Below are 6,617 nucleotides of genomic sequence, written 5' to 3'. Positions count from 1 at the left end.
AAGACCCTTCCAGGAAATTCAGAAGGAGGTTGGCTTCAGTGGGAAAGTAGTCTGCAACCCAGAAGGTGTTTATTCAACAAGGTGCAAGCTGACAACATGTTTCTTTGCTCTGGACACTGGAATTAAACTCTTAAGAGACCCTATTCTTTTCTGATGACAGCTTCTTTGGAAATGGTACAGCTTGGATTTTCAGGGCAAGAAACTCGTGTTTTCTTGGCTTGCTGAACTGAATAACAAAAGAAACAGACATGGGGACCTGTCTGCAGCCTAAAGTTGGTTGTCAAAAGAAATAATTAGAAGAGAAACCTGCTTCTTCAATTTTTAACCATCCAACTGATCCCAAGTGTCCAGCCCTTCCCTAGGCAGGGGAGACCACAAGGACTTTATTACCTGTGCTCTCAGGGTAATGAGGCTTTGGTCCTACTCACCCACAGCCTCCTGTGGTCAGGTCAAGGCCCCACCTCTTCAGCTTCTCACCTACCACTCCCTCGGCTGCAGTCCTGCCCTGGGTAGGAGGAGTCGTATAGGATGGGCCACTGTCTTGTTTTGCTTTGTGCACACACCTGGCCAAGGCGGTGGTCTGCTTTCGGCTCAGGGTCTCATGAGTGTTCCATGAACTCACCCCCACCAATCTCTGGCCATCAAGACTCAGACAAGCCCCTCAGGTTGGCAGAGATTGGGGGACCGACCTCATGTCATCCCCCCATTTTCCACATTACCGCCAGTTGAGAATTTTAGCCCGCATGATCAGATGGGTGAGAAATAGCCCGTCTTCATTTTCTTCAAATTAGCCTGACTCTGACTCCACAGGTCCCACCCACCACGCAGGAGAGGACTGAGCCTCATGGCTACTGGCCCTTCCCCGTCTTCCGAGGCTTCCTCTTGCCCCCTCAGGAGAAGGGCCTTAGACATTCCACCATTATTGAGGTCTGGCAGCTTTCTGCCCTATGCTCCTGTGGAGCTGGGAGCCTTGGACAAGGCAGAGTGTCTGATGCCGAGACCTCAGCCTTTTAAATGTACTCACGGGTGCTGAGGAGGCCTGGCCTCCTCCTGGGGATGCAGACAGGGAGCGAGATGCAGGTAACCCCTGCCCACAGGCTCCGTGAACCTCAGATCTGTTCTCAATCCAAGAAACACAATTGCACTTCCCCTTCACCTCTCTCACTCCAGGATACTTTGCACTACCTTTTCAATGGGCTTAAAAGAGTGGAGGAAAAATTGCCTTCAGACAACTTTAAACAGTTTTAAAACAGAAAATTTACTTACAGGGACTTCCTAGATGTTAGAAGAAAGCTCCAGGTAGCTCCAGGTAGCTAGGAAGTAGGAAGAGCCCACCTCTTCTTGGAATGGGGAAGAACACACATGAACTCTTATCTCATAAAATCCAATAGTCAACTACGGTATGGTTTGTGTGAGTGAAAAGACCCCAGAATGAGACCACCTGGGTGAGCCTGTGCCTGGTGGTCTCAAAGCATCCCCCTCCTCCCATCCACCCCTGCTCTGCCCTGTATCATGGGGGTCTGGCCTCTGCAGGCTAGGAGACCTGGGTTCCTGTGTCTCTGGCTTCTGACTGGGTTGGACCAATGGGAAGCCTGGAGGGACATGGATGTGTACAGGAGTCTGGGTGGGCTTCTTGACTCTCTTTGTTGGGCTGTCTTGCCTGGAGGCTCTTTCCTTCTACAAGCCAGCTTCTGCCACAGAGACCCACCCTGGTTCCAGCTTCCCTTCAGTAAGTCTGGTTCCTGGGCTCTGGTAACTGCCTCCTTCCTTGTGCATCTGAGAAGTGGTAGCCACTTCCTGATGCTGTGGACACCAGGGTTGCCTCAATGTCCCTTGTCTGACGTTTTGGCTCTTCTACCATCTAGGAAGTCCCTGTAATTAAATTTTCTCTGTTATAAAACTTACGATGACTGTTTATCCTCACTGGGTCCTGACTTAGCCACTTACTACTGTGTGGTTGTGGTCAAGCTTCTTTCTCCTGCTACGCTCAGTTTCCTCATCTGGAAAGTGGGATAATAATGGGTTCTTCCTTAGAGAACTCATCCCAGAGTGAGTTAAATAAGATAATACTCAGAGCTTGCTACTTGGAACTCACACGGTAAGTGGTAGTTTTTGGAGTCTGTACCAGAGGGTCCTGAGGTGTGGGCTGAGGTTGATCTTTGGTGGTGCCTGTTCACTGGATTCAAAAACTGCCAATCACAGAGTGAGGAAGTGGTTCTGTTTTTTCTGTCTCTCTTCTTCTGGATACAATAAAAGCTGCTCTCTGTTCCTAGTATGTCTTTAGAACTTGGAGTCTCCTTGACCACGGGAGAACGAGCAGGTCTCAGACTGAGGAAGTAGAACCCAACAGCATTGTTCTATTTACATGCAATTTGCTTTTACAGCCAACTTCTACTGATGGCAAATGATACAGTTTTCCATTTCTGGAGGTGATAAAAAGTTCTTTTAATAATGAATTCATTTAAGTTTTTGCTTTTGTTTTTGTTTTTTTAAAAAAAGATTGACTTGGAAAAACAGAAGTAAAAGAGTGCAGTTGAGAGGAGCTTGATGACCTGAGCTTGGAAGGCCTTTCCTGTAGACGTGCTCTGGGGCTAGTGGGTTGAATCAGGACACAGAACAACAAAGACGGTTTCTGCCTTCAAGGAGTGCATGGTTCTCAGCCAAGTTCAACAGGAATAATATGACAGAACATAATTAAATAGCAAGTAATTTGTTACAGATGCAAATTCTGCAAAAGTTCAAAGACGCGTGGGCCAATGGGGTCGGGAGAAGGCGGGATGGAGGAGGCGACTTAACAGGAGAGATTCTCGGTGGTGGGCACAGGTGCAGAGAAATGGGGACCTGGCTTAGGGGAGCAAAGGAGAGCTAGCGTGACAGTGTGGCAAAAATGGGTTTTGAGTTTCTGGGGTAGAGATCCAGGTCGGTGTCAGGGGTGCTGGGGGGTTCTGGGAAGGAAAATGATGAAAAGTTGAGGTCAGGAAACGTGGAGTTCTGCATCACTAAGCTTCAGTTTCACGGGATGCTGTAGTCCTCGCAGAATCGTTTTTGGCTGTGGTGTGCAGGAGGGGTCTGCGGCTGGGCCACTGCAGAAGGACTGGCCAGCTGGGAGGCTGGGAGGCAGATGCTGTAACCCTGGTGTGACCCTGTCCCTGCAGAGAGAGAGCCAGGGAAGGGGCCAGGTGAGCAGGGCAGGGCCAGGGGGCAGCAGCACCATCATCCAGGGCACTCAGGGGTTAAAGCCTCATCTGCGGACACAGTGAGGAGCTGATCTGGGAAGGAAGAGGCTACATAGTTCATATCAGACCACACACACACACACACACACACACAGACACACACACACACACCAGAGATCCAACTCTTCCTACAGTTTCTCACCAAGAAATGTCATGGCTGGGTTGAAGAAAGTGAGCAGGAGTGTTTTCCTTGCAAGGAACATTTGTGTGGAGGGGTCTCTCCCAAGGGTGCCTATATCAGGCAAAAGGTTCTGTCTGTGGGATCCCTGATCCATCTGATCTCCTTTCTGCAGGAGCCTTGCTCTTCCTCATGGAGACACATTTACATCTAGAGGGAAAATTGTGAGTAAAAGCAATGACTACAAAATGCACATGTGGATTCCACCGTGGAAAAGTGGGGAACCCGGGGCCGGGCACAGCATCCGAAATGAAGGTATGTCACAGGACAGTCACATGCTCAGGCTGCCTCAACAGAGAAATAGGTGAAGGACAGCATTTCTCTTTCCACAACTAACAAGAATCCTGTCTTAACGTGAACTGTTTCTGTTGTTGTTGTTGTTGTTGTTTTTTATTTGAGACAGAATCTCACCGTGACACCCAGGCTGGAGTGCAATGGCGCGATCTCGGCTCACTGCAACCTCTGCTTCACTTCCCAGGTTCAAGCAATTCTCCTGCCTCAGCCTCCCAAGTAGCTGGGATTACAGGTGTGCACCACCACATCTGGCTAATTTTTGTATTTTTAGTAGAGATGGGGTTTCACCACCTTGACCAGGCTGGTTTCAAACTCCTGATCTCAAGTGATCTGCCCACCTCAGCCTCCCAAAATACTGGAATTACAGGCGTGAGCCACCGCGCCCTGCCTGTTTTCCTTTTTAGTTTTAAATTTGGTAGTCAGGATTTTATATTTTGCTGCAAATGACATAAGAAAATTCAAAGAATCACATAAAATCACGCTCTCCCCTGCCTGCTGTCACTTGCCATCTATCAGTGGCACCCATCTTGAGTGGTGGCCATAACTAAATAGCCCATGCTCCTCAGTGGGGCCACACACGTGCAATGCAGTTGCAATGTGTAACATGAGTATGCAACATTTACAGAACAAATTTTCCTCTTTTCCAGAAACTATAAACATTGAAAGGAATGCTGGGGCCTCCAAAATCTGCAATTACATTTCTCGTAAATGGCAACTCATTGTCATCCTGCAGACATAGATTGAACCACAGGATGGGGTCTGAACCGGGAACACTTGCAGGTTAACAGCAACAACATCCACTCCAACAGAATCACCCCCATCACAGTGAGCAATGAGCAAAAACATGGCTCAGAAAGTTTCCCCAGATGTTCAATAAAGGACATTTAAATGAGACATTTACCATCTGGTTAATAACATAGCATTGAGTGGGACTTGGTAACAATATCCCAATACGTAAGCTTTTAAAATCAGTTCTTTTCCCTGAGCATAAAACTGCTTCTCCATCTGCCCTATGAAAACAGGTGATAAATAAATGTTTGTTCAACCTCATTCCTGTCAAAGTCATTGTTCTTTAGGGGGGGAAAATATATATATATATATATATATATATATATATATATGTATATATGTGTGTGTGTATATATATGTATATATTTGTATGTGTGTATATATATGTATATATATATTTTTTTGTGTGTGTGTGTATATATATATACTGTCTCCTCTGTGGGTTAAACAAAACTATCTGCAACATGTGCAATGATCGGCCTTTGCCACAGCACATGGGAGAGAGGAAGTCAGAGCTGCCAACAAATCCCCACCTTGTTAATTTTATCAGAGCCATGGATAATCTGAAAACAGGAAAGATGCTATAAATGGTGGTTCTGTTTGTGGATCCATCTTGCAGTCGGTTTCACCAGCATCTACCCAGCCAGAGGGCAGGAGAGGGCAGGGTTTGAGATATCTCTAAATTCCTCTTTTCCTTTGCTTTCTAAGTCCTCATCCTGCTGGGCTTGCAGCCGGTCTTGGGGTCCCTTCACCCTCCCCCCCATTCCACCCTGTAGGCCAAGTGGTGCTGAGCCTTCCACTATGGGCTGTGGTCACTCTGGGGCCACTACACATCCAAGGTCTGCAGCCTCGAGAGGGTCCTCAACACAGCTCATCCACCCTTCCCGCTCCACACAGGCCCTTGCACCAATGGATCAGAGTGGATGAGCAAGGTGATGTGGAACGTGCATGTGAAGTGCTGTGAGCAGGACCCAGCACCCAGCGTGCACACCAGGGATGAGGAGGGGGAGGGGACTCCTGCAGTCACCGTGAGATGACAGGCGCTGACGGGATGGTTTTGGGCAAACAGGGCCTGTGGTCACTCCCTATGTAAGCACTAGCTATTATTGCGATTTTCCACCTCGTCTCCCTCAAATCTCCTGCCCATACCTGCCCTATCCTGCTGTACATTGAGCATGGACTCCACCTCCTGGGGGAATCAGAAGCCGAGACTGGAGGGGCTCCACACATGCCTGCCGCGGCCTGCACTACCTGCTCCCTGTGTGAGGGGTTCCTCCTCCCCCGATGCCCTGCTCTCTCTCCAGCTGCCACCAGCACCCCATGCAGGTCCCCGCAGCCTTGTCTAGGGCAGGATTGGGAGACGGACGGGCACAGGGCCACTCACAGGATGGGGGCCTTGGGCTGTGACTAAGCTTCTGCCAGTGTCTGCTCCCTAAACTGCACAGGGAGGACAAGGGTGGGACCTGCCTGGCGGAGGGAGGGTTCAAGTATCTGGAGGAGCACGTGGCTGCAGTGAATGCTCAATAAACATGAGCTGCCGGCAGCACCATCTCCTCCCTGGGAGCATCTCTGGGTTCTGACTCGTCTCCCACGTCCCTGGCTCAGGGTATTTTATTTCCTCCTCTCCACTGCTCTATGCTATAAGTACCGCTAATTATCTAAGAAACGGTGCAGAGTAGCTCCTCCACTCCCTACTCTGGGCTTGGTGCTCGGATACAATCGGGGCCGAATCATCCACAATTTCTGATCTTGGGGGCGTCCACTTGGCAAAGGAACAGACGGGAAGTGGGTGGGCAGGCATCTAATCTCATGAGGGCAAGAGGGGACGTGTGGGACAGTGGGTCCAGAGAGGGCTTCCAAGGGGCAGGTGATCAACTGCAAGGCAAGAAGAAGCAGCAAAACCTTTCTAGGAGGATTCGCAGCAAATGCACAGAAGCCCGGATGGTAAGGATCCCTGTCCACTCAAGGGGAAAGGAAGGATAGAGAGGCAAAAGCCGAGTGAGCCCTTGGGAGCAGGGAGAAAGCAGCCCTCTGTGTCTTCAGCAGAGGCTCCAACAGCTGCAGAGTGTCAGGAGGTGGACACAGAGGAGCACCGAAGCCCACCACAGTGGACTGTGCTG

General features: G+C 49.4%; 1 long non-coding RNA gene across 1 annotated transcript; it reads left to right on the top strand.

Annotated features, from left to right (window-relative positions):
* Nucleotides 1-3,526: 3,526 nt before the first annotated feature.
* On the top strand, nt 3,527-4,749 carry LOC129058180 (uncharacterized). Its single transcript, XR_008523131.2, has 3 exons — nt 3,527-3,669; nt 3,818-3,940; nt 4,356-4,749. It is a non-coding gene; the product is annotated as an uncharacterized LOC129058180 (long non-coding RNA).
* The last annotated feature ends 1,868 nt before the right edge of the window (nt 4,750-6,617 follow it).

This window comes from Pongo abelii, chromosome 11, assembly GCF_028885655.2.
Source record: "Pongo abelii isolate AG06213 chromosome 11, NHGRI_mPonAbe1-v2.0_pri, whole genome shotgun sequence".
Classification (NCBI taxonomy): Eukaryota; Metazoa; Chordata; class Mammalia; order Primates; family Hominidae; genus Pongo; species Pongo abelii.
This window is presented reverse-complemented; position numbering and strand designations above follow the sequence as displayed.